Source organism: Ursus arctos, chromosome X (genome assembly GCF_023065955.2).
Source record: "Ursus arctos isolate Adak ecotype North America chromosome X, UrsArc2.0, whole genome shotgun sequence".
Taxonomy (NCBI): Eukaryota; Metazoa; Chordata; class Mammalia; order Carnivora; family Ursidae; genus Ursus; species Ursus arctos.
The window spans coordinates 2,732,383-2,757,003 of NC_079873.1; positions in this window are offsets into that span (position 1 = coordinate 2,732,383).

Here is a 24,621-nt window from a genome sequence, read left to right on the forward strand (position 1 = left end):
CTCTTAAAAGTATATAGGATTGGGGTGCCCAGCTGGCTCAGTCGTTGGAGGACGTGACTCTTGATCTTGGGGTCATGACGTTGAGCCTCACATTGGGCTTAGAGTTTAATTCAAAAATAAAAACAACTTTAAAAAAAGATTTTTAAAAAAGTATGTAGGATTTTCTTTATGAGTTTCAGAGAAGTAGAGAAGAACGTACAAAAGTATACATTGTACAGTAGGATCGTTTATTTAGGTGTTGTGGGATGGACAGCAGAGAAGGAGGTAAAGGGAAGTGTGGCTTGGTTAACATCTCACATTTTGTTTTCCTTTTAAACAGCTGTACGTGTACTTTTTAGTACCTTCAGGGAAATAAATACCCCTTATGGTTTAAGCACTATTTTTGCCTCTCTGGGAATCCCAAAGAATACCAGGAATGGAATTGGTGAATCAATGTCAGTTTAAAATCTGTCTTTATTTCCGTGTGAAACCCATGAGAAGTGGAGACATAGACGTTTCCCCATCATTCATTTCCTGTACACACTGAATGTCCGCATGTCTTTAGGAAAAAGTTGACGTTAAAAAAAAGTAATTATCAGGGCATCTGGTTGGCCCAGTCAGTAGAGCCTGCCACTCTTAATTTTGAGGTTGTAACTTTGAGCCCACGTTGGGTGTAGACTTAAAAATAACATCTTTTTAAAAAAGAGTGATTATCATTTGTGAAAGCTGTTTTTATATCAGAAGTTAACAATCTAGAGACAAATTTTTAGAACTTTTAATAACAAAATGGTTCCCTGCATTGGAAGTAGTGAAATAAGACTATCTTAATAGGGGGCTAAAAATGTACTACTCTACAGCTCATCCCTTAGACATTACTAAAAATGCGGGAATGGGAAAGAGCATCTTAATCAGTGGCCATCACTAAGATCAGGAACTTCTTAGGAGTCTTCTGGCCTTGGGGAGGCAGGATAACTTCTGTAGGCCAGGTGTCAGCTACCTTTTCTCTTGTGAAGGGCCAGACAGAAAATATTTGTAGTTTTTGAGGCCACTCATCTCTGTCATGACTATGCTTTCATGCTTCAAGCACAGAGCATGAAAACAGCAACAGATAATATGTCAACAAATGAATGAGTCTGTGTTCCAATAAAACTTTATTTACAAACACCAGTGGTGGGCCAGATGCCCTCCTAGGGTGCCAACCTCTGCTGCTCTATGCCTCAGTAGTAAACATGTAAATATTACCTTAAAGGAATTGGGTGAGGAAAAAATTTAAACATTTTTTTCACCTAATAAGCACTCAAAAAGGGTTATTCACACCGAATCCAATTCTGAGGACTGCAAGGAGAACCCTAAAGAAGCTTTCTGTTCTTCTCATTTGAAACCACCAGTAAACAAAATGTTTTTTCAGAATGCAGGGATTTGAATACATGCCAGCTTTTCTGATTTTTCTTTTCCCTAAAGCGGGTAGACTGGCTGTCTCCTGGATCTATAGGAAAATATGAAAACTAGGACATTTTATTTGCAACAAATGTTGTTTTTCTCCCTATTGACATCTAGTCCTCAAAAAAGGATGCTCAGGGGACACCTGGCTGGTTCAGTCCGTAGAGTAGGAGTCTTGATCTCGGGGTTGTAAGTTTGAGCTTCATGTTGGGTGTAGACATGACTTAAAAACAAAATCTTAAGGAAAAAAAAGATGCTCAGGATAATGGATTGATCAAGCACAGCGGAGAAAGAGCACCAACTAGAGAATCTTAGGAATATTTTAAAAGGAGGAGATCAAGGGAAGTTATTGATAGCATTTGGAGGTCTCACTTCAAGGGCTATGAGATAGCTTTTTGATGTGGGTGTCAGATTGATCTGGGCAGGCTTTGTGCATAACAGTTTGGGGTTGGAGTGCCCTGCAGGGCTCTGGACTGAGTCTTGCCTAGATTTGATGTGATAAGCAAGAAGCTTTACCCCTCTGAGCGATAAGTGATTCTGAGGGAGGCTGTTATCCAGAAGTCATCTAACTTTTGAATGACTACATTATTCCACAGGGTCTTGAATCTCACTATGAAATTATTTGCTGGTTACATCTTTACATTTGCATACAATCACTGCCTGAAACAAAAGGTAGTCAGGTTCATGTAGCCCTAACAAAGTCTGTAGAATATAGCACCTCGACTATATTAATCTGGAACAGGGGCTGCAAAACTATGGCCCATGTGTTGACCAACTGTTTTTGCAAATAAAGTTTTATTGAGACACAGTGATGTCCATTCAATTTATGTATTTTCTGTGGCTGATGTCATGCTACAGAAGCAGAGTTGAGTAGTTGAGACAGAGACCACTTAGCTCACCAAGTTGATAATATTTATTCTCTACTGAATTACAGAAAAAGTTTGGAATGCTAAAATAAGCAAATACTTTCCACAAATATATAGGTTAGTTTATGACCAACTGCAACATTTTTCATTTTTTTCCTTATATTTGCTGTCATCTTAGGTGAGAACTTAAACGACTAATTACTGGGACACCTGGGTGCCTCCGTCAGTTAAGCGTCTGCCTTCAGCTCAGGTCATGATCTCAGGGTCCTGGGATTGAGCTCCACGTCTTTGGGCTCCCTGCTCAGTGGGGAGTTTGCTTCTCTCTGCCTCCCCCCCCCCCCTGCACATTCTCTCTCTCAAATAAATAAATAAAGTCTTAAAAAAACACAAACTACTAACTAGTTTCTTAACCTGTTTGTATAAACCTGGTATTGTGGTTTCTCCTCCACCAAACAGCCTCATATTGTACAGACACAAACAAGTTCTCCTACTTCCAAAAGTTATCTTATGTGCTGCCTGGTAAATGAACTATGTCTATTTTAAGCAAAAGAATACTGTATTTCTTTGTACTTAAACATGATTTGTGCTTCTTGTCTCTCCACAGAAAGGAATATTATTCAAAAAAGGAACATTGGCCTATAATAAGAAATGCCATGATTGAGATTTATTTTAAATTAAAACAAAGAATCATAACTTGCATGTGCATATATACTTGTGATTTTAAAATTCCCTTTAAGTATATGTGTATTCGTAGTATATATATTTATGCATATGTACACATATATATACGTATTTATATATAGTCCTTTTTGACAGGAATGAGCAGGACAGATAATACTTTCTTCATTTACTAGTTGAAGATATAAAATTTGTAGGTTTGATTTGGTAAAACAGCAAGTTTTCAAAAATGGCTGGAACACAGCATTTTTAAAAGAAAGCTACTTGAAAGAAATATCGGTAATGTAAGACAGAACCAAAATGAGAGGAAACATAATGTGCAAAATAATTCATTTTGAAATGCGAATTAATTCGTGGTCATCACGCTTTGACATTTCTTTGCCAACTGTTGTTAAGTTTATACATTTTCTTTAATATTGCCAAATTTTTAGGTGGAAATTACATATATATATTCAACTGTATATATAGTCAACTATATTTGAATATATTCAAATAAGATGGTTAGTTGTTTTAAGAGTTTAGAAAGGAACCCTTTCTTTCCATCCATGGACATTCTTCCCCCACTTTAAAGGAAACATCTCCCTTCTCTCCATTCATCCCCAAAATATATTCAAGGAATAAATGTTATAATTCTGAAAATTTGAGACATCAAGGGGAGAAGTGCTGAGAGCCTTTCAGAAATGCTTTCATTAACATGAGCTACATACCAAGTAAATGAACTACAACATGAATATCAGAACCCTCTTTCTGAACTAAATTCAGAGCAGAGTGGATTTTATGCATGTGTTCGATGAGCTTCCGTGCAATTTAAAGTTGAAGAAAGAGAAAAAAATTATCCCGAGGATCAAGAGAGAACCCCTGGGTCTTTTAAGTGATAGGATTTCTGAGCACCATTTCCATGAATACCAAATAGGAAACAGTGTGAAGACTGGTATGCAAAATTTTTTCTCTTTCCTTTCTCTTTTTCTTTTCTTTTCTTTCTTTCTTTTCTTTCTTTTTCTTTCTTTCTTTCTCCCCTCTTTTCTTTTCTTTCTTTCCCTTTCCTTCCTTCCTTCCTTCCTTCCTTCCTTCCTTCCTTCCTTCCTTCCTTCCTTCCTTCCTTCTTTTCTTTTCTGTGCACTAGTATACTTGAGAGGGGTAGTTTAGTGAAACACACCATCCTGTACCACTTGGGCCCTTTGCCATGTCACAGACAGAAACACATGTTTACACATGGGGCACCCTACTCATTCTTCTGAATGTGTTGCTGGGGGAAAAATATGTACCACTCAATTTGGGCAGAACATTCTTTGGTGCCAAATATATGCTTTTGTCAGAGACCAAGTCCCTTATTTATGTATTAAGACTTACAATGTATGAAAACAATTCTGAAAGAACATGCAAAATGAATTTCAGGAAAGGGGACCTGGTTCTGGGAATAGCAGATTATGAAACAAGGCTACAGAATCCTATAGAATAATTCCCATTTCAGAAAGTTGAGTTACCTTAAGTCTTGTGTATGACCCACTCAAGATTAGTTATGGTTAAAATATCCATCCTATGAGTTAGAGGGGCAAATGGAGATGGAAAGTGATTAAGAAGCTAGTTATTTGGTTAAAATAAAGCAAGAGTTTAAATATTTTACAGGATATTTTTGTGAATCTCTGTTTGCCCTTCATACCGCCTTCCTGTCCCTTTTCTCTGCCTTCCTCCTACTTCCTCCTCTTTTTTAATTCCCTTCTTTTGTTAAAATAAAGGTAGTAGGTCTCCCTAATCAAATGTGTCCATTCAAGTCTCCTGAGCAAACATGAAATTTCAGGAGTCAAGAATTCATCTGCCATTCCGACTAGAACAGTATAGCCCATCCTTCTTGCCGCTTCTAGAATATCAATTCCAAACTTCTCCTAAACCACATATGGGAATATTTGACACTTTTTTCCTCAGTATCTTCTTGCCTGTTATGTGGGCTCCGTATCCTCAACACCACCTATACGATATGGAAAACATCAGGTGCTCAGCAATGCTTGATAAATAAAGAACGAATGAGTGAATGAATGAATGAGTGAATGATTTTTTTTTTTCAGCAGGGCACTCTGACCGTGGCCACAGAGAGTGCAAAGAAGATATTGTGTTGCTTGTCTTTGAGATGGAGTGCAGGTTAGTTTCTCTGTGACACAGATTAGGGGATGGAATTTAACATGCCATTATTAGAATGGTCTTTTGAGTCAACACCTGTGGAGAGGAATAGAAGGGTATAGGGAAGCACATAGATGAAATGGATGGATGGATGATAAATGAATAGGTAGATGAATGGATGGATGAATGAATGGATGGATAGATGGATGGATTGATGGATGGATGGATGACGAAAAAGTAGGTGGATGAATGGATGGATGGATAGATAGATGCATGGATGATAAATGATTAGGTAGATGAATGGATGGATGAATGGATGAATGGACAGATGGATGGATGGATGGAAGGATGGACAGATGGATGCATGGAGTGATGGATGATGAACGAGTAGGTAGATGACTGTATGGATGAATGGATGGATGGATAATGAATGAATATGTGGACAGATGAATAGACAGACACATGAGTATGTAGACATACATACATGCAGCATTTTGTATCATATGAAATATAAATTTGCTGGTATTGACAATGTGTAACCATTTTTTAACTTAAAATATGGCAATTTCGTGTGAATAATATATACATGTATATACATAATCATCATAATATACATATATGTATATATATATTCACTAATGCTTTTGTATTGTTTTGTTTACATGGAGAGATGCACAAATTATGTCCATATGAAGGGAAACAATCTGATGGTGATTCCATTCTACCTTTCTTCCAGAATTAGTGTGGTTTCACTAAATAGAGGATGCCCAGTTAAATTTGAATTTCCAGTAGACACCAAATTCATTATTAATGTAAGTTCATTCCAATGGTTGCACTGACATACATATATGAAAATGTATTTGGTGTTTATTGGGAATCGAAGTTTAACAGCTAGCGACCTGATGCAGAAGTGAGGTGGTCCTGCAGAGGTTCTGACAATAGGTAAATGTTAAATAAATACAACATCTTCAGACGGCATGATGAGTGGAAGTAAATTTATGATGGCACTGAATGAAATGTAAATACTGTGAATAAGTTTCAAAACTTTTATTCAAACGGGGACGCAGGGCACGTGACCTTTATTGGTTTGTGTGAGGTGGGTGAAAAGTGTAAGGAGCGCTCCACCATATTTCTCCATTTGCTTCTCTATTGGGTTCGTTTTTGGTCTGAGTGCACTGGGTTCTAGGCTGCAGGTGGGAGGCCCTGTGACAGAGTATTTCTTATTTCAAATATTCGGGAGTGCAACAAAAAAGTATGCTGCATGGCCCTGCCTTAGCCTCCCAATGTCTCCTGAGATTCTCACTGACCTGTAGCAAGGAATGTCATCAGTAATATTCACTAGGATCTGATTTTCTCAAAGGAGATCATCTGCTCAATAAATAGGGCAATTCTGATTCCAGGTATCAGCATGGTGAACGACAGCAGCAGCATGCGATGCTCACAAAGGTCTTGGAAAACCAACTGCAGCATGACACCAATTCTCAAGAAGCAGAAGGAAACACAGAGAAGGGGACTGTAGGTGCTTCAGGACAAACAACACTAATTAGAACAAAATCGCACCAACGGCTGGCCCTTTGGGGAGAGTTGCCCTAACCTGCTTATACGTACTCTCTGTACTTTTTTTACGAATGATGCAAAAGATGGGAACACCATGGACAGGAAGTTTGTACCTCACTTTGTTGAAATTGTGTGAAACACAGCAATCTCAAGAAAAATTCAAAACACACTTTTTTGTATACATCTGTGTCAATATGTTACTTTAGCTTACCTTAAATTTTTTAACATGAAAAATATCTATTCATGTATCTATCTGCCTATATATATCTATCATCTACCCATCCATTCTATCATCTATATCTATCTATCTATCTATCTATCTATCTATCTATCATCTATATCTATCTATCATCTATCTATTATCTATCATCTACCCATCTATCAATGTGTCTATCTACCTAACATCTACTTATCAACCCAATCCATCCATCATCTATTTTGTAAGCTCACGCTTCTCCCAAAACATAACATCCTATTATAGAACAAAACACTAAACTCAGCATAATCTTTTAATCTAAATAGACTGTGTTCATTTTCTATAAACAAAACTACGATAAATGTTTCATTTTTGTGTACGAGTTTTAGCATTCTGGCGTAATTTACCATTACTACCATCAAAACGTCAATAAATTTGAATCTCTAATAGACATTTGTGTTTCTTTTTAAACTAGGGTTACATTTTAATGTGTAAGAAGAATGACGTTCTAATGTGCAAACTGAATGAGTATTTTGATCCTACAATATTGATTTTGAATTTTTTTAATTACATGCCATTTTTTACCTCAACATAGAAAACTGTGGGATTACACATATCTGTTGTTTTTGAAATCTGTGTGAACAGTCTTTTTAGCGTGATTCTGCCTATAGAGGCACTTAATAAAAACGGAGTAATGCATCGAGCTTCTGACTGTATTTTCATGGTGGTCTTCCATCTCCAGAATCATAGTGTGTCTACTTATTAATAAATCAGACTGAGGACCCTGAGAATAATCTGAAGTGACAGCTGAGGGTGAAGGGAGATTATGAATGCATCTGTGAGCACAAGTGGAGAAAGGAGCCGTGTCTGGGGGGAAGCTGCAAGAACATGTCGACACACCAGGGTGTTCAGGTCACTTGGTGTCTCACAGAGAAGTCTACAAACAACTTACTGAGATGCATTTCCAGGTGAATAAAGACTGGACATTCAAAATCAGCAAAGAAGGGTTCTAAGAGGATTCGGAGGCAATGTCATCAGCATTTCCAGAGAGAGGAGGTGACACAAGCAGGTGTCTAGGAAGCCATCTTTAACACCAAAGACACCAATCCACAACAGGTCTAGATTTCAATCGCACATTACTCGGTATTCCCAGAGAAAGCAGACTTTCTTACTGTATGCTATTCTCAGAGAGTGGAAGAATTAAAATTACCATCTATGTGTGTGAGGCAGGAAAGAGATGATGTTCAGATCAGGCTCTAAGCGTTGATATTGTTATTGGTCTGGGTCTCAACTGGAGAGGAGTATCTCCCCCCACCAAAAAAGCTGTTTTTATTTTTTTTATTTAATGAAGCTAGATAACAGTCTCTGGCCAACAGTGTGTCCACAATTCACATTTACTGTAGGAATGGAAATAGTCCTGTGCATATTTGTTGGGTATCCAGTTTTCCAAGGTCTCCCTCCATAGGAAGGGATACTGACATTCCAATGGGAAACATCTCCCCATGGGCGTTGGAGATCACGTGCACTTCACCGAGGAAGGAGCAGTGCAACAGAGCTAGCAATGGCTGGAAACACACAGCACAGATGGAATGGATGAATGCATCCTTGTGGATGGAGCAGGTTTTGTTGTCTTACCATATGCAAACCTTCAAATGGCCTTTCACAAATGGGACCTTCCATTGCCTTACCTTCTTCCTTCCCAGAGAAAATATCTTGGGTTCTAGATTTGCAGACTTCGAGAGCAACATGAATGGATCAGAGACTATGAGATTTTGGTTACTTTTCTAATTGGGTGGGGAGAACTTCAGTCCTATCTATGGTGTTGTTTCAGGAACAGGTGTGGTTACCTCCATGATTGAAGAAGTGAAACATGAAAGCCTCCAACAACTGTCCACTGTTTCTGAATCAGGTGTGAACATTCCCAGTGTCTCATCAGACTTGTTTTCCACACTGGTGTTTTTTCTTACTTTTTTTCCAAATTGTACTCACTTTGCTCTGGAAATTGGAGCTGATGTTTGGTTTCATAAATGAAACGTGTGTAAACACCCAGGAAGCTCCACAAAATGGCTTTTACTCTGAAATATTTCTCTGTAAACTTTTCCAGTGTTCTTTTAATTACCACACTTTTCCCCCACCCTGACAAATCTTTTTGTTTGTCTAAGGGAAAAACACTAATTGCTTGATGTATGGAGATTTCCTCGTGAATTAACATATTGTGAATGTGGATTCCTAGGGAGAACACACAAGGAGAGTGGCTGATGAGCATATAGGCTGCATCTCACTTCCCAAGTGAGGATGAAATATGGCTTTTTTTTTTGTCTTTAGGGATACGTTTGTTTAGTTAACAAAGCCAGCCCCTCGGTGCATTTGTTCAGTAGAAATGATAGATAACTATTTTGAATCACCCAAATACGTGAAGAAGCACCAAGAAACATGCTCTCTTTTCACGAGGGTCCAACTACTATAGAGATCACTGCTGTGATTTTCTTTCTTTCTTCCTTTTTTTTTAAGTTTTACTTCTAGGCACACATGCTGCCATTTTAAAAAAATATTGGATTTATTTGAAAGAGAGAGAGCATGAGCAGGGGAAGAGGCAGAAGGAGAGGGAGAAGGAGAAGCAGACTACTCCCTGAGTGCAAAGTCCGATGCAGGGCTCGACCTCATGACTGTGAGATCATGATCTGAGCCAAAAACAAGAGTGGGACACTTATGACTGAGCCATCCAGGTGCCCCTGCTGTAGTTTTCTATAGCTGAATAAAAGAGTATTACTCTTTTGCATACTCACATTTACTAACTTAAGTAACTGTATAGTTGTAATTGTCATAATATGTTTTAAATGACCAACTATCACTCCCACCGAGCACATTCAAACCTATGTCTGCCACAGGAAGGGTCTATGTAACACAGGATAATGATAATGAAGACTCAATAGCACACTAGCCTAAGCAATACTGCTTTCTTTAAAGGAACCATAAATACTGCTTCTCAAAGTCAGAAGAGGTGGTAAGGATGTGAATCAGACTACTGGTCTCCCTGTAGGCAATGCACCAAGGTCTTCTCATTTCTCAGATGATAAAGTGCAAATACTGAGCCACAACCCTTCTGCTCCTATGGGATCCTGGTTCTCCTTTTACCCCGTAGCTCATCTCCTTCCATGCTCTCTGCATCTACCAGCAACAGCCAGGCTCACTATATTTCTCTTTCTGGAACCAGCCCAGCTCGGTGGCTCTGCAGAGCCCTTGAACTTAGGGTGTCCTCTTTGAACAGTTCTTGTTCCATCTTGAAAACGGTGCCTTCTCTTCATCCCTCTGACCTCAACATAAATGTCTTCCCAAACAGGACCATCTATCTTAGTGAGACCTCACCCAATCTCCCTAACACTCCTGTCCTATAATTGCTTGGTGGCACTGATCACCTCCTGAAATTACTTGTGTATACATTTCCTCATTTTCTGGCCCATGTTGCACTCAACGCCTACAAGAATGCAAGTCATGAGGACGCTGCACCCCCACTCCCAATGCAGTCCTGGGAAGCGGCCATGAATGCTGGGTGTTCAATGTGTGCCTGGGATTAGATGTCAGCATAGCCGTGGAATATGGTGAGAGGGTGATATGAGCCAATCGCAGCCTGAAAGAGGCACAGGAAATGCACTTGTGACTCCAAAATGTCAGGCATTTCATGCAATCCCAGGAGATGGAAATGACATTACTCAGGAAAAGGATGAAGAACAATGAGGACCCCAAGTTTCTGACTTTGTTGCCGAAAGTTGCCTCTGATTACCTCCTTTGGCTGGTCATACCCACAGCACATATCAATGTCTCTACACACATATTCACTTCTCTCATCAATTTGTTGGTGTGTGTTTTCTAAACATAGATCTTGCATAGATTCTGTGTAAGTGCATCTCCAAATTATTCCTAACTTTTGATGGAAGTGGAAATGATACTGTGCTTTTTATTCCCTTGTTTGTTTGTTGTTTGCTTCTGGCCTTCTTTGGAGGAGACTCAGGTTGTGTCTTTGCATGTGGGGAGCTACCCAGGTGATACACTGTCCTTCCCAGGGCACCACGTCTGGAAGAACGTCAGTTATCCATCGCGGATGTGAATTTTGCTCAGTCAAGCTCTTGGAAGGGAGGTACTTTATTGTACTTTGTTATTTTTATTTTTTTTAAGTAAAGTCTACACTCAACATGGGGCTTGAACTCAAGACCTCGAGATCAAGGGTTGCATGCCCTATCAACTGAGCCAGCCAGGCAGGCCAGAAGGAAGATACTTTAGGACCACGTAAATACCCTGTTTCTCTTCAAAATTGTCCCTATGTTTAGCAAGATTTCATAGTTCTTGCCCAGTCCAATCTGTACAATGATGATTGCAAAATGACACACACATGCACATATAAATACATATATGCATGTGTCTGTAGTGTCGTTTTGCAATGCATATACACATTTCTCCAACTACAGAATTTGCTCCATATTTACCAGTCAGGTTTGGGCATTTATTATAAAGAGTAGTCCTTTTTTCATATAGATAGATATACAGCTATTCATATAGATACATGCATACAGTATATATGGATATATACAAATATATACATTCATTATGGACACATGCATTGCCATTTTTTCAAATGTTTATAATCTATTCCTGAACTTAATTTATTTGGTGCTTGAAGTTTCCCAAAACGGGAGCTTCTTTATTACAATTCCAATGCCCTTCTGATAAATTCCTCTAATATATATTTCAAAAGATTTATTTATTTTTGAGAGAGAGAGAGAGCAGAGGAAGGGGCAGAGAGAGAAATAATCCCAAGCAAATTCTCCGCTGAGTTTGGAGCCAGATACAGGGCTCAAACTTATGACCCTGAGATCATGACCTGAGACAAAATCAAGAGTTGCATGCTTAACTGACTGAGTCATCCAGGCACCCCAAATTCTTCTAATATTTTTGAGCAGTTTCTTGCTTTTTTGGTATTTGAAGAGATTCCATACTTATCTTCTATCTACCCAGCTTAACCCTGAAATCAGCTGTATCTCTAAAACTCAGTACCTTTACAGGGGATTGATATTAAAAACTAATATCTGGGTGCAAGATGTCCTCATTACTACTGGGTGCCTGATTCTTGGCTATTTCAGAGGACGGGACACGAAACATGTGTATGTATGCAAAGATATGCACATTACTGGGCTTAAACACACACACACACACACACACACACACACACACACACACTCACACTTGAATGCCACAGCTTTGAACCATGTGAGTCCACAGTGGATTTTCAGATGTGGATTTTTTTTCTCTAAATACAGTAGAGTCCTATAAATGTATTTTCTCTTCCTTATGATTTTCTTAATCACATTTTACTTTATCTTACTTTATTATAAGAACACAGTATATGATACAAGAGACATACAAAGCATATGTTCATTGACTGTTTTGTTATTGGCCAGGCTTCTGGTCAACAGGAAGCTGCTAGTAGTCAAGTTCTGGGGGAGTCCAAAATGACATGCATGTTTTTGTTCGTGTAGAGGCTGGCGCTCCTGATGACCTGTGTTGTTCAAGGGTCAAGCACAGGTATAGGTACACCTTCTTGGCACGTGCCCCTTCTGGGAATCAACAGTTCACAAGGATACCTTTAATGTCAAGCCATTCCCATTGGGCTCTTATCTTCTTCTTTCATATGGGTTTTGTCTTCCAGTAGAACCATAGTTCCCCACACCAACAAGTGTTAGGTTTTCCTCTGGAGTAATTATTTTCATTATGAACCATGCACGACTTATTCCTACAATGTGTGTAGGAGGAAGCACACACATGATGCCATTTTGGCAAAATGACATCTGGAGATTTCAATGTAAATCTTCCTAGACTATACCTCAGAATAGAACGAGTGGGGATTTTCCCACTGCTTTACATACACAGGGATTGATCATAGTTATTTGTGGAGTAAGACAGACTTCAGAGAAGATGAGTAGTGAGGAGGTGAGACCATGTCGAACATCTCGTAGGAACAAGGTTTGCAAATTCTTTACGAACCATTATTGTCCGCTGCACGTGGCGTGCTGGAATCCACAACCCATTGGTCTACGAAATACGTGGTAGGAGTAAACACGTGAGCATGTGTATCACAGAAAGGAGATTTGTTTCTAGTGTCCAATAATCTTTGGGCAGCTGGTAATAAATGGTTCCTCTTTGGGGTCATCGTATTTCATGAAAATACAGGACCGTGTCTTCCCTTCCTTCCCATGGCTGCTTCTTTTACTGAAAGTTTTATGATGGTTTTGTTAAGAATACATTTGTAACTTCTTACCACCTTTTCCACCCCAAAATCATTCAACACATGACACTGAGACAGAGTGTGAAACAAGAGTGATTGAGAGAGCCCTCCAAGGTCTTTGCCACTCTTGAGAATAGTCAACAGGCCACAGGGGCAAGATTTGTAGTGCACTGTGATTTCCCGGCATGCTTCCTCTCCGCCTTGGAAAGCTCATCGTGAGATGGATGGATAGGCAAGGTCCAGGACCCTGTGAGATAAAATAAGGTGCCTCCACCTCATTACTTCCTACACACATTCTGCTGTCACACGATGTTCCCCCAGGAGCCGTTCCTTCTTTGAAAGTAGGTGGGCCACGGAGAGGCCAGGTTAAAGTGCAAGCTGTCATCACTTCAACCGAGCATGTCTGCAATCTGCCTGAATTCCTCATGTCCCCACATTGGCCAGAAATACCCAAACGGAACAGGAATGGGATTTGGAAGCTCCTCAGTCTGACCTGCGGCCCACAGATGCTGTGATCAGAGTGGCCCCCATCAATGCCATGCCTGAGCTCATGCTCCAGGGAAGGACCTGGAGGATTATTTCACGCCGCAGATCAACGCATCATGAACAAGAGGTGCCATTCTCTGAGAGAGCATGGGAAGAGTCAAAAAGGAGTGAAACACGGTGAGGAAGGCCTGCGGGGCACATCTGTGGGCACAGGCAAGTTCTCTAGAAGAGCTTGCTCCCTGCATCTCCTATGGAGACTCTCTGTGCCACCTGCCCAGAGGGAATGTCAAATGTTCTAGTCAACGTTTCTTGCTTTTCCTCTCATTTTCTGTATTAGAGTCTATGCTATGCTAATCTAATTTGGTCATGTGTCGTTGTTGTTGTTGGGTTATAGGAATGAAGCCCCAGGTCAGGTATTATAACTTCTTATTCAGCTAAGCTACCTCGTTTTGCAGGAAATGTTTTCCCATCCCACTTATGTTGGATGCACCACAGTCTCTGGTGGCATCCTCACAGAATGACTTCATCATTCCCATGACCTCGCCCCTACTGTGTGATGGTTTTCATGGAGGTTTTGGAGAACGCGTTCATCCATCCCCAAAGTCGTCCAAAATTGGTGTCTTCCTAATGTGCCCAACCAATGCTCCCATCCCTGGAATGGGAGCTCTAGACAGAGAGGTGCTTAGGAGGGCTGCTGAGGACTCCCTAGCAGCATGTCAGGAAAAGAAGAGGTGAAATTATTTCCTCAGAAAGAGCGTAGTTTCATGGTATTTGAGTTGAAGACTGGACAATGGGAGGGGACTCATTTTGTTGCCACGCATTAACACGGTACACACCAAGACACACACAGATGCATGCACGCACACACGCACATGCACACACATACATGCACACACACGGCAGTCTATACAGAACTTCACCTGGGTCCCTACTTACCCTAAGACTGAGAGCAGATGCAGACTGCGGGCTGAGTCCAGGTGGCACAGCCAGTTGGTGGGAAAGTTCATGCAGACGGTGCACCAGGACAGCCCCTGCCAGCACAGCCCTGAAATGCCTCTGTGCCCTGACCATGGAGCTCTGCAGCAAGGAGGGAGCTCTGCAGCAAGGAGCCAGCCCGGGGGCAAAGGCTTGCACTCAAAATCAGGAAACCGTGGAAAGTAAGTTATCATGGCATTTTCTCAGAAAAACACCAGGTTAAAAAAGCAGTGAAATAAAGAAACAGAATAGAAAGGAAGGATGGAGGGATGGAGGGAAAGAGGGGTGGAGGGAGAGAGGGAAGGAAGGTGATGTGGTTTCAGAATATAGGTGAGGTTTGGTGGGGTGGAGTCCGGAGCCAACGACCAGGAAAGAATTCTTGAGACGTCTTTGGTGCAAAATGGTGGTTTATTAAAGCTCGGGGACAGGACCCGTGGGCAGAAAGAGCTGCTGCCCCCGGGTTGTGAGGGGCGGCTGATGATCTGCTATGGGGTTGGAGGAGGTAAGGAAAACGGAGGTTTCAAAAGGATTTTCATATGTTAAAGAAGACTCACAGGATACCTGTTAAGGTTGTTTTCCCCTCTAGCAAGCCATTAACATGCAGACAGTTGGGAGATCCCTGGAAGACTGTCACACGTGTCCCACCCAGGAGTTTGGGTTGCAGGGTGTCAGTTTATGTTTTGTCTTGAGCTAGCCTTCTGTTTCCTCATTGAAGGAGGGAAGGAAGGAAGGAAGGAAGGAAGGAAGGAAGGAAGGAAGGAAGGAAAAGGAGAGGAAGGAAGGAAAATCAAACAAGCAAAGGGAGTAGGAGGCATGAAAAAAGAATCAGCAGGAAATATAATTTTGGAGGAACGTGAAATGGTATTTCACAACTCACTTTTGGACGACACAAATAAATTAAATATATTATGGCGTCTTTGAAATACAGTCTTATGGACACAATGCCTGGGATCTGAGTAGGAATTGAAATACTGCAGGAGAAGAAGAAAACCCGTAACACACACCCTCCCAAACTTTGATAGCAAAGGGATGCAGTTCTAAAACTGAAATTGGTATGTGGAGCAATGCACAACAGAGCAGAAGACCTGAAAATGGTATAGACAGATAGAGCTGGGGGTTAGATTTCTAAGTCCTAAGCTGCCTGAGATAAAGAACAAAAATTCCAAATCCATTAGAGCCAAAATGCTAGCGGTCTCGGGACAGAAGATGGGGCAAATATATGCATAACCCGTACTCCTCTGATGAAGATTGATGCACAATTTTATAAGTGGGATGGTGGCCTGGAAGATAAGGATGCATCTAAGACCCCGGGGCAAGTCATAGACATTCACACATTTCCTATCCTGAAACAATGTCGTTCAAGTGTAAATATAAGGGAAAGCTATTTTCAAACCAAGGAGAGTCCTAAAGGAGCCTTTCTCCAAGAAGAAATAATAATACGTGACTTCAAACCCAGCCAGTCGAGGGAATGCACATCAAATCCATATTGAACGTATCAGTCATGCTAAAAGGTGTGGACGCACGTGGGTGGCAGGCATCTGTCATACAAATGCAAAACAGGGCAATAAAACTGCTAATAGAAAGAAGTGGATGGGGAGCGTCTGCCAGGCACAACGTGAAATAAGTGTGAAATAAGTCTCCACCGTCCTTTTCACAGAGAAAGTAAGTGGCTATCTTAAAGATGATATATTATGGTAGGTGTTTACACATATCAGAGAAAGGGTAGAAATCCGTTGAGAAACTAGAAATAATACAATACTGAGTTCGAAATGATTATGGGAAGGTAGGATGGTAATTATTATTATTTTTTTTTTTAACCAAATCTTTGTGAATAGGAATTGCTGCCAGGTGTACATTGGTAAATCAAGACATGATTTTGAATATATTAACATGCACGTTAAAGTGTAATCATGCATTATATAACTTCCGTGTTTGGGAAGGAACATAAAACATGCATGCATGAGAGAGAGAGAGGGAGAGCAAACTGTGTTTAATGGTCCGACTTAAAAAATCAAACATGAAAAATGAAAGCCAGTTTTCTTTTGGCTGATGACGTCTCCTGCCCCTGCGGGCTGCCTTAAAATTAGCTGTGGTTTTCAAAGTTGGATCTCACAACATGGGAGCAGAGAAAAATGTTCCTCAACGGGTAAAGGATTTCAGTGCTGTTTGCAAGCAGGAAAAGTGCTCACGGATGAAGGAGGAGAAAGGGACACGTGTGAATTTTGAAGTGCCCTCCCTGGCAGGTTCCATTGTTTGTGTCCAAAAGTGCAGAAATAACAAAGGTAAAGCCAATAAATCCCCGAGTAGCAACTGGCAGGAGTTGACCGGGCACATACCAACAAGACAGCTTGCAACACGGGAGCCTGTAAGCCAAACGTGGAAGGAGGCTCAGGGGTATATATTATTATAAACCAGCTTCTAAGGTAAAGAGGGAGTGGCTGTTTATTCTTCACACTGATTGGTTATAATCGAGTGGTTAGAATATTAAAGTTTTCTTAAATGATATGGGAAGTTCGGAGTGGCCGCTTTGTATTACGGTTGCAAAAACAGTTAAGTTTTGCTTAGGGCTTCCAGAGGCATAAGGACCCAGGACCAGCCAGTCTTGCAAAATAAATTAAATTAAGCCTTGCATGTATGACTAAACTGGTTTTGTCAGCTCAGGGGGGTTTTCAAGGCTGGTCTCCTATATAGGAAAGATGTTAGGGTTCGAAGCCAACAGACAAAAAAGAAATCTTGAGATGTCTTTGGTGCAAAAAGGTGGTTTTATTAAAGCACGGGGACACGACCTGTGGGCAGAAAGAGCTGCACCAGGGTCATGAGGAGTGGCCCACTATATAGTTGGGAGGGGGTTGGGATAGTGTAAGTCTCTTAAGGGATTTTGGAAGCAAGGTTTCCGGGACCTGGAGGGTGCTAGCTGTTGTTGGGAAAAGGTCATTTATTCTTGTCTGATAAAACCTCAGTCATGAGACCCTTCAGATGTGTATCAGTGGGTCATATGCTTGGGGGATGATTGCCAACATGTACCTTGGGGGGTTTAGAGGTAAAGGACGTTTCTAAAGGAACTGGTACATGTTAAAGTAGATTTACAGGGTCCTGGGGGTCGGGCTAAGGTTGCCTTTGCCCTTAGCAAAGTATTAACATCAAGGCAGCTGAGTTCCTAGCGGAGGAATTTCACTCTGCCTGTTTCAAGGACTTGTCAGTGGTCTCTAGGTAGTAAGGAAATCTATTTTTCGTCTGCCTTTGTTTCCCACGTCAGTCTCCATTTGTTTTTTTGTTTTGTTTTGTTTTTGTTTTTGTTGGTATTTACAAGCATAAAGGACAAGCGTGGAACTCTACAAAATGGTTAAGACTCAGACTGACAATTTTAAAAAGTCAATCATCATGGAGGTTTCACGTGTTTAAAGCGTGTGTAACAGACTCAATGTCTGTGTGTAACCCACATTCCTATGTGGGAGCCATTCCCCCACTGGGATGGTATTAGAGATGGGGTCTTCGGGAAGGGATCAGGGCTACATGAGGTCCTGAGGGCAGGCCCCATGATGGGGTAGTGTCCTCCTAAGAAGATAAAGAGAAAGCTTGCTTTGTGTGTCTGTTCCCACCATGTGGGGACAGATGGACGAGGTGGCCCTCTGTCTACCAGAAAAGACCTTCACCTTCTTCTTGCACTCCCCAGCCCCCGTAACAGTGAGAAACCAATGTGTATGCTGTTGAAGACCCCCAGTCTGTGGTGTTTGCACTGAGACAGTCTCCATACGGAATAACTGGCCTATAGTCAGCGTGCATCGGGATTCCAAAGATGAAGAATTAGCACTATTACTAGTAATAGGATTTGTAAACAACTAGAAAATACAAAGTATGTCCTAGAAAAGACCAGTATTCTTCTCTCAGGAAGGAAAGGAAGGCAATCAGAAAAGGAAAAAGAATATTTTGGAAATGCATCAGGTGCATGGAAAGTGTTCTCCGGTGACCTAGATTATGGGTGAGGGGGGTTGCATGTGAACCTACGTTGTTGCCACACATGTGGAAATCTGCAGCATTGGGGGGATGAAACATTCCAGCCTAGCCACACCATTGCCTTTGCTGTTTGCAATTGATACAGGTATACGGATTCTCACCCCGAGTCTGCTCTTAGACGCACACAGATCACCCAACATGGTAATGCATACAGGTCGGAATACAGGGTCAGGGGCTTGAGAACACAGAACTAGGAAGCCTGCTGATGCAGGAGATACCAGAAATGCTCCCCAGCAAGCAGGGGAAGGTGTCACAACAGAGAATACAGAAGAAAGCAGCAAGGGGCTAACCTGTATCACATGTCAGGTAATTCACTGTCAGATGCTATATAAAAACACTGGGGGCGCCTGGTGGCTCTGTCGGTTAAGTGTCCTACTCCCGGTTTCAGCTCAGGTCATGATCTCAGGGTTGTGGGACTGATGCTCAGTGGGGAGTCGGCTAGAGATTCTGTCTCTTTGCCTCTGCCCCTCCCCCACCAATTCCCTGCACTTTCTCTCTAAAAAATAAACAGAGAAGCAAACAAATAATTTTAAAAATTAAAAATAAATAAAAAATGAAAAAATGAAACCTAGATGAAATGATTTTCAGAGGAAAGAAAAAACACTCAGATAATGACAGAAGATATGTAGACTATGATCTTTAATTACTGAGGAAGACGGGAAAGAAGATACATAGATGATGATTGTGTAAATTACTGAGGACGATATCAATGACTTTTTTTTGAAGGCACAAGTGTAAATGTTTCCTTCTACAAATGTTACATGCATAACAGACTTTTTGGAAGCTACGTAAGCAGCTTCAAAGTGTGGATACAGACGGAAACCACCGAAAGCTTTATTCTATTTATGGGTTTGCATTATGGAATACCAATGTCTAGGAATTAAAACCATTTATGATTAGTGATGCAAGATTTCTACAACGATAGCAACTAGATGGCAGTAGGAATTCAAATGACATTGTTTTCATGACCTGATGGGGCTAATTCCAATAATGCCAGGATGCTCTCCCAATAGAGGTTGATGTGGGAGTATGAATAGGATTATAAATTATGATTTTCCCCCCTACAAAGTAAAATTAAAGAGCAGTTGCAAAAAAGGGATGTTGAATAAGGGAAAAAATGGTGACACAGGTCATGACCGTTGAATGTAAGCGGTAGAGGGCATGAGTCAATGCAAATGGGACCCAGCTGACTTCCCAGGGGCTGGTGGTGTGATGTGGTCCAGAGTGGGAGTCAGGGTGGACGGGGGCGGGGTAGGGGTGGGACTGGAGGGTTTCAGGTGTGCACACGGAGGGAAGGTGGGTCCCATGGGCATGGTGCTGAGGCTGTCTCCTCAGAGATGGGGGTCACTGAGCAGAGTGATGGCCACCTGTCCCCTGTCTTAGGAGGCTGCCTTGTGCCATGCATGGGTACACCTGTATGCAGGTGTGCTTTCTCAATAAACGTGCTCCAGAAGTCACATTAGCCCTGTGTCCATTACGTCTCAGGTACTTACAGTGCTCACTGATTTTATTTTGGGTATTGTGATACAGGATTCAGCTGCCTGTTACTTGTCCCCTTCTTTTCTTTCCACACGAATCAAGTATTTGTGTCCCATCTCACTAGTGTTTTCTCCCAGCGGCAGCACAGAGAGACAAAACAGAGGAAAACTCTATCCCACTGCTTGGAAAGTTTAAGTGCACACAAACTCTGGGGCAGATTTCAAGAAAACACTCTATTGAATAAACTCGTCTGTATAAATAACTTGCAATAATGTTTTCAGAAAAGGATTCGAGTCCTATTAAGTGTCTTTGGTGGATGAAAACATATAGTTCACAGATATATGGGGATGATGGTCTTCTCCACGGATCATGCTGGCCGAAAGCAGAAATAACGGGGAATTGATTTTCCCAAATCAAAACAAAATGATGTTGTCATACCCTGGCATTTTCAGAAAGCTATTGCTATGGAAATCCCAGGCTTTTCACACCTTGTGAGTGTAGGGAGCAGGGGAGAAAATCAAGTAAATAGGGAAAAAAGAATATGTTTAAGGATCTTTCTTTAAAAAAAAATTAAGCATATATCTAAATCATACAATTCAGCCATTTAAAATATACACCTCAGGGGTGCCTGGCTGGCTCAGGCACTAGAGCGTGCAACTCTTGACCTCAGGGTTATAGGTTCGAGCCCCATGTTGGGTGTAGAGATTACTTAAAAATAAAAAATAAAATTAAAAATAAAATAAAAATAAAACATACAGCTCAATGGTATTTAATTTCTTCACAGCGTTGTGTGACCATCAGCACGATCAATTTTAGGACATTTTCATTGGTCCAAAAAGAACCCTTGGGCCCATCAGCAGCCACTCCCTATTCTCCTGCTCCCGACCCCTGCAAACCACACATGTACTTTCTGTGTCCGTAGGTTTTCCCGTTCTGTGTATTTTGTGTCAATGGAATCCTACCACCTACGGCTCTCTTTGACTTCATGTTTTCAAGATGTATCCTCATTGTAGCCTCTCACACCACTTCATCCATTCTCTTCGATAATATAGTCCCTGATGGAATGGACACAGCTCGTTTTGCCTGTGCATTCATCTGCTGATGGGCATTGCCACGGCTTGCGTTTTTAGCGATTACAGTCAGCACTGCTATGCACATCGGTGTGCGGGTTCTTATGGGGAGGTGCATTTCCATATATAACTTGCAGTGGAATTGCTACATCACAGGAAACACGTATCCTCAAAGATCGCCATGCAACTTGATTTCCAAGAAAGTGCAAGGCTGTGTGCGAGGGTCTGAGCGGGAGAACCTCTACACCGTGGCCCAGGGAGGTGAAGTCCACGCCTCACAGGTAACCCTGCATCATCTGATGTACATTACTCTGACGTGTGTTTGGCATTCAAGCCATCTGGACTACTGTCCTTCCATTTCTAAACTGGATTTGTGCTTCTAAGCCTCTACGAATTCTTGTATTCTTGTTGGTGGAACACCTTTTGAGAAAAGCGTATGCAAGACGTTTCCTCGGCTCCCACAGGACTCGATCCCAGGACTCTGAGATCATGACCCGAGCCAAAGGCAGATGCTTAATCAACCGAGTCACCCAGGCATCCCATGGACTCCCTGTTTCCTATTCTGAAATGACTGTTTTTTCTTTCAATTAATTTTAGAGTTCACCTACAAAAAAGCATGGGAGACTCTGAATGTTATTCATGCTATTTATTTATTCTTCTGGTTCTTGCAATTCATGAACATCTTAAAGTGGAAATAATTTAAAAGGGAATTAATTTTTATAGTCACATGATGCTAATTGGAGTTTAATAGTTGGTGGCAAGAAAAACACAAGTTTGGAATGCAGCCAGAGTGAGATAATCATCTGCTATCTCCAAATCTTCTCAGGTTTTATCTCCCACCCTCTGGAGCGTGCGTTCGCCCATGACTTCCAGCTCTTCCCTGTTGGGATGATGTCCACCAAGGTACTGGGTTCATGTGATACTCTGTGGGATATCCAGGCTCTTAATGCTGTATTATTATGGAAGGTAAGAAATACATGTCCCTTGGTTAAGCCACCTGGTCTGTGTACTTTGTCAGGGCAGCTCTAGCCAACGAATACAGTGCTTACAGCCCAAAAAAATCCAGTGGCATTAAGAGTCTTGATTATGCAACATAACTCCAGGTTACTTCCCAGAGCCACAAATCTGCATGGAACATTCCGGCATCTGCAAAAGTTACAATGCCAGTGACTTTGGGTAGATAAGAGCCACGATTCACAAGGAAAATACTCTCTAGGCAATGATTATGGGTTTCTTGGGAAAGAACCAAAGTAGGTAATATAGAAAAACCACCATTGGATTTGTCAAGCACCAACTGCAAACTGTTAATGCCCGCCATCAAACCCATGGCACCTAAGAGTCATAATCAATTAATGGCTGTAAGAAGGGCGAGCTTACAGAACCCTTCATTTTTTCATTGAGTCAGGATTCAGGCTACTCGCACTGCCTCATTTTAGCGCACACACTAGTTTCTGAAGACGTGTGCGGTCTGCGAATCCATCCATGCAATCCACAAATACTCCTTTAGTGTCGAGGTTGTGGCAGCCAATACTGCAATGATATTTAGATGAGTGTTGTCCTCACAAAGCCTACCGACAAGGGAAAGAGAGAGGGCATCCATAAGCATTCAGAGGGTGTCAGAAAACACTGATGAATGCCAGTAGGTACACGTTCTCATCCAAGTTAGTCCCATCTAAACTGCTGGATGAATATTGTGTTTCTTTGTTTCTGCCGGTCAACTGACATCATGAGTCTGAGGGCTCATTTCAACAAGCCAGTGAGAAAATTAGACTCAATCTATTTCGTGTTGCCATGGATGTGCCAAACGTCTGGGGTGGGCTTCTTTGTGGCTCATTTCCTCATCCATATGTGTCTTCAGTGTTCAGCAGCTCATGTGCTTCCGTGCTGTTTCGAAGAGAGACATTTGCCAAGGGAGAATCACGCAGCTATTTCGGATTTAGGAATGAAAGCACAGGTAGGCTCCTTGCTTGCAAACCCAACACACTATACCTGTGACTTCTCTTCCAGTCTCTGAAATAAACTCCTGCAGGTTTAGTGAATTCCTTCCTGCCTTCCCAGTTTATGCATCCCTCAGAATTATCACTCCTTCCAAGACACCAAACATAATTTCCCAGAACTGTTTGTTGGTTTTAAAAACACAAAAATCAGACAATCCGGCTTATTGACAATTTCTTGTTTCTTCCTGGCCTCCTATAAAATTTTCCTGAGCCTAGAAAGCTTCGTACCTAAAACATCTTTAAATGAGGGAATGAAAACATAAATACTTAATATCTCAGTGGCCCCAGGGAGATAAAAAGTGGATTGCTTGAGAATGATAAAGGGCTCACAAGAGTGCTGGGAGAAACAGATACGGAAAAGTCGACTGAGTGAGGTGTCATGAGAGCTGAAGGGTGAAGTATGGGTGCTACTCAGAGGTGGAGGAGAAACGGGGATTCTGGCAGGGGCTAAGCAGTACATACAGGCAAGGAGGAATTTAAAAAATGTGTATGTGTAATTCAATACAATGGATGCATTTGAGAGTGTGGACAGGGAATGTCTCAGAAATAAGTGACAAAAATAAAACAAAATGAAGGTGTGTGGGCTGGAGGCTCCCAGTGATCAAGGATGGTGTTATCAACCATGAATTGAGAAGTATAATTGATTCAATGGAAAGCTAAGAGTTGCAAAGTAAAAGAATATTTTATTTGTACTCTATCTACCCATCCATCCGTCTGTCCATCATCTATCTTCTGTCTATATGTCCCTACTTATCTGTTTCTGTATCATTTATCAATCTAATCTTGATCAGTGGATCAATGGATGGATGGATGGATGTGTGGATGGATGGATGGTGGATGGATACATGGATGTACGGATGGATGGATGGATGGATGGATGGATGGATGGATGGTGGATGGATACATGGATGTACGGATGGATGGATGGATGGATGGATGGATGTGTGGATGGATGGATGGATGGGTGGATGGGAAGATAAGTAGATCACAGAGAGATAAGTACACATATACAATATTAATTATGTACACAAAATATAAGAAAAGATAAGCAGAATTCAGAGTTTTCCTGCAGTTTTAACCCTGAGGTATTGGTCAAATTGTCCACCGTACCCAAACCCTTCCTCCTCAAGAAGTGGGGAGTGACGCAGCTTTCCACAAGGGAGAGAACGGGTCTAGGGTCTTGGTGCTGGTGGTGAGTACGGAAGTGATGAATTTGCCCTTAACCCCCTGCTTCAAACCCCTGGGCTGTTTCCTTCCATACTGCCAAGTCCAGAAAACAAAATGTTCTTTCTGCATTTCCTTGAAGATAAAGATTACATATACAGTTTAGACCTTTTTTGTTCTTTCTTCATAAGCTTTTTTGATGACATGAGACTTGCATTCATAAAAAGAGCTGCACAATAAATGAGTGGCTTTCTCTCACCCCGTCAAGAATCGGAGCATTGCCGGGACCTCCAGGTTCTCCCCAGAGCATGCTCCATTTTCCCTGGAG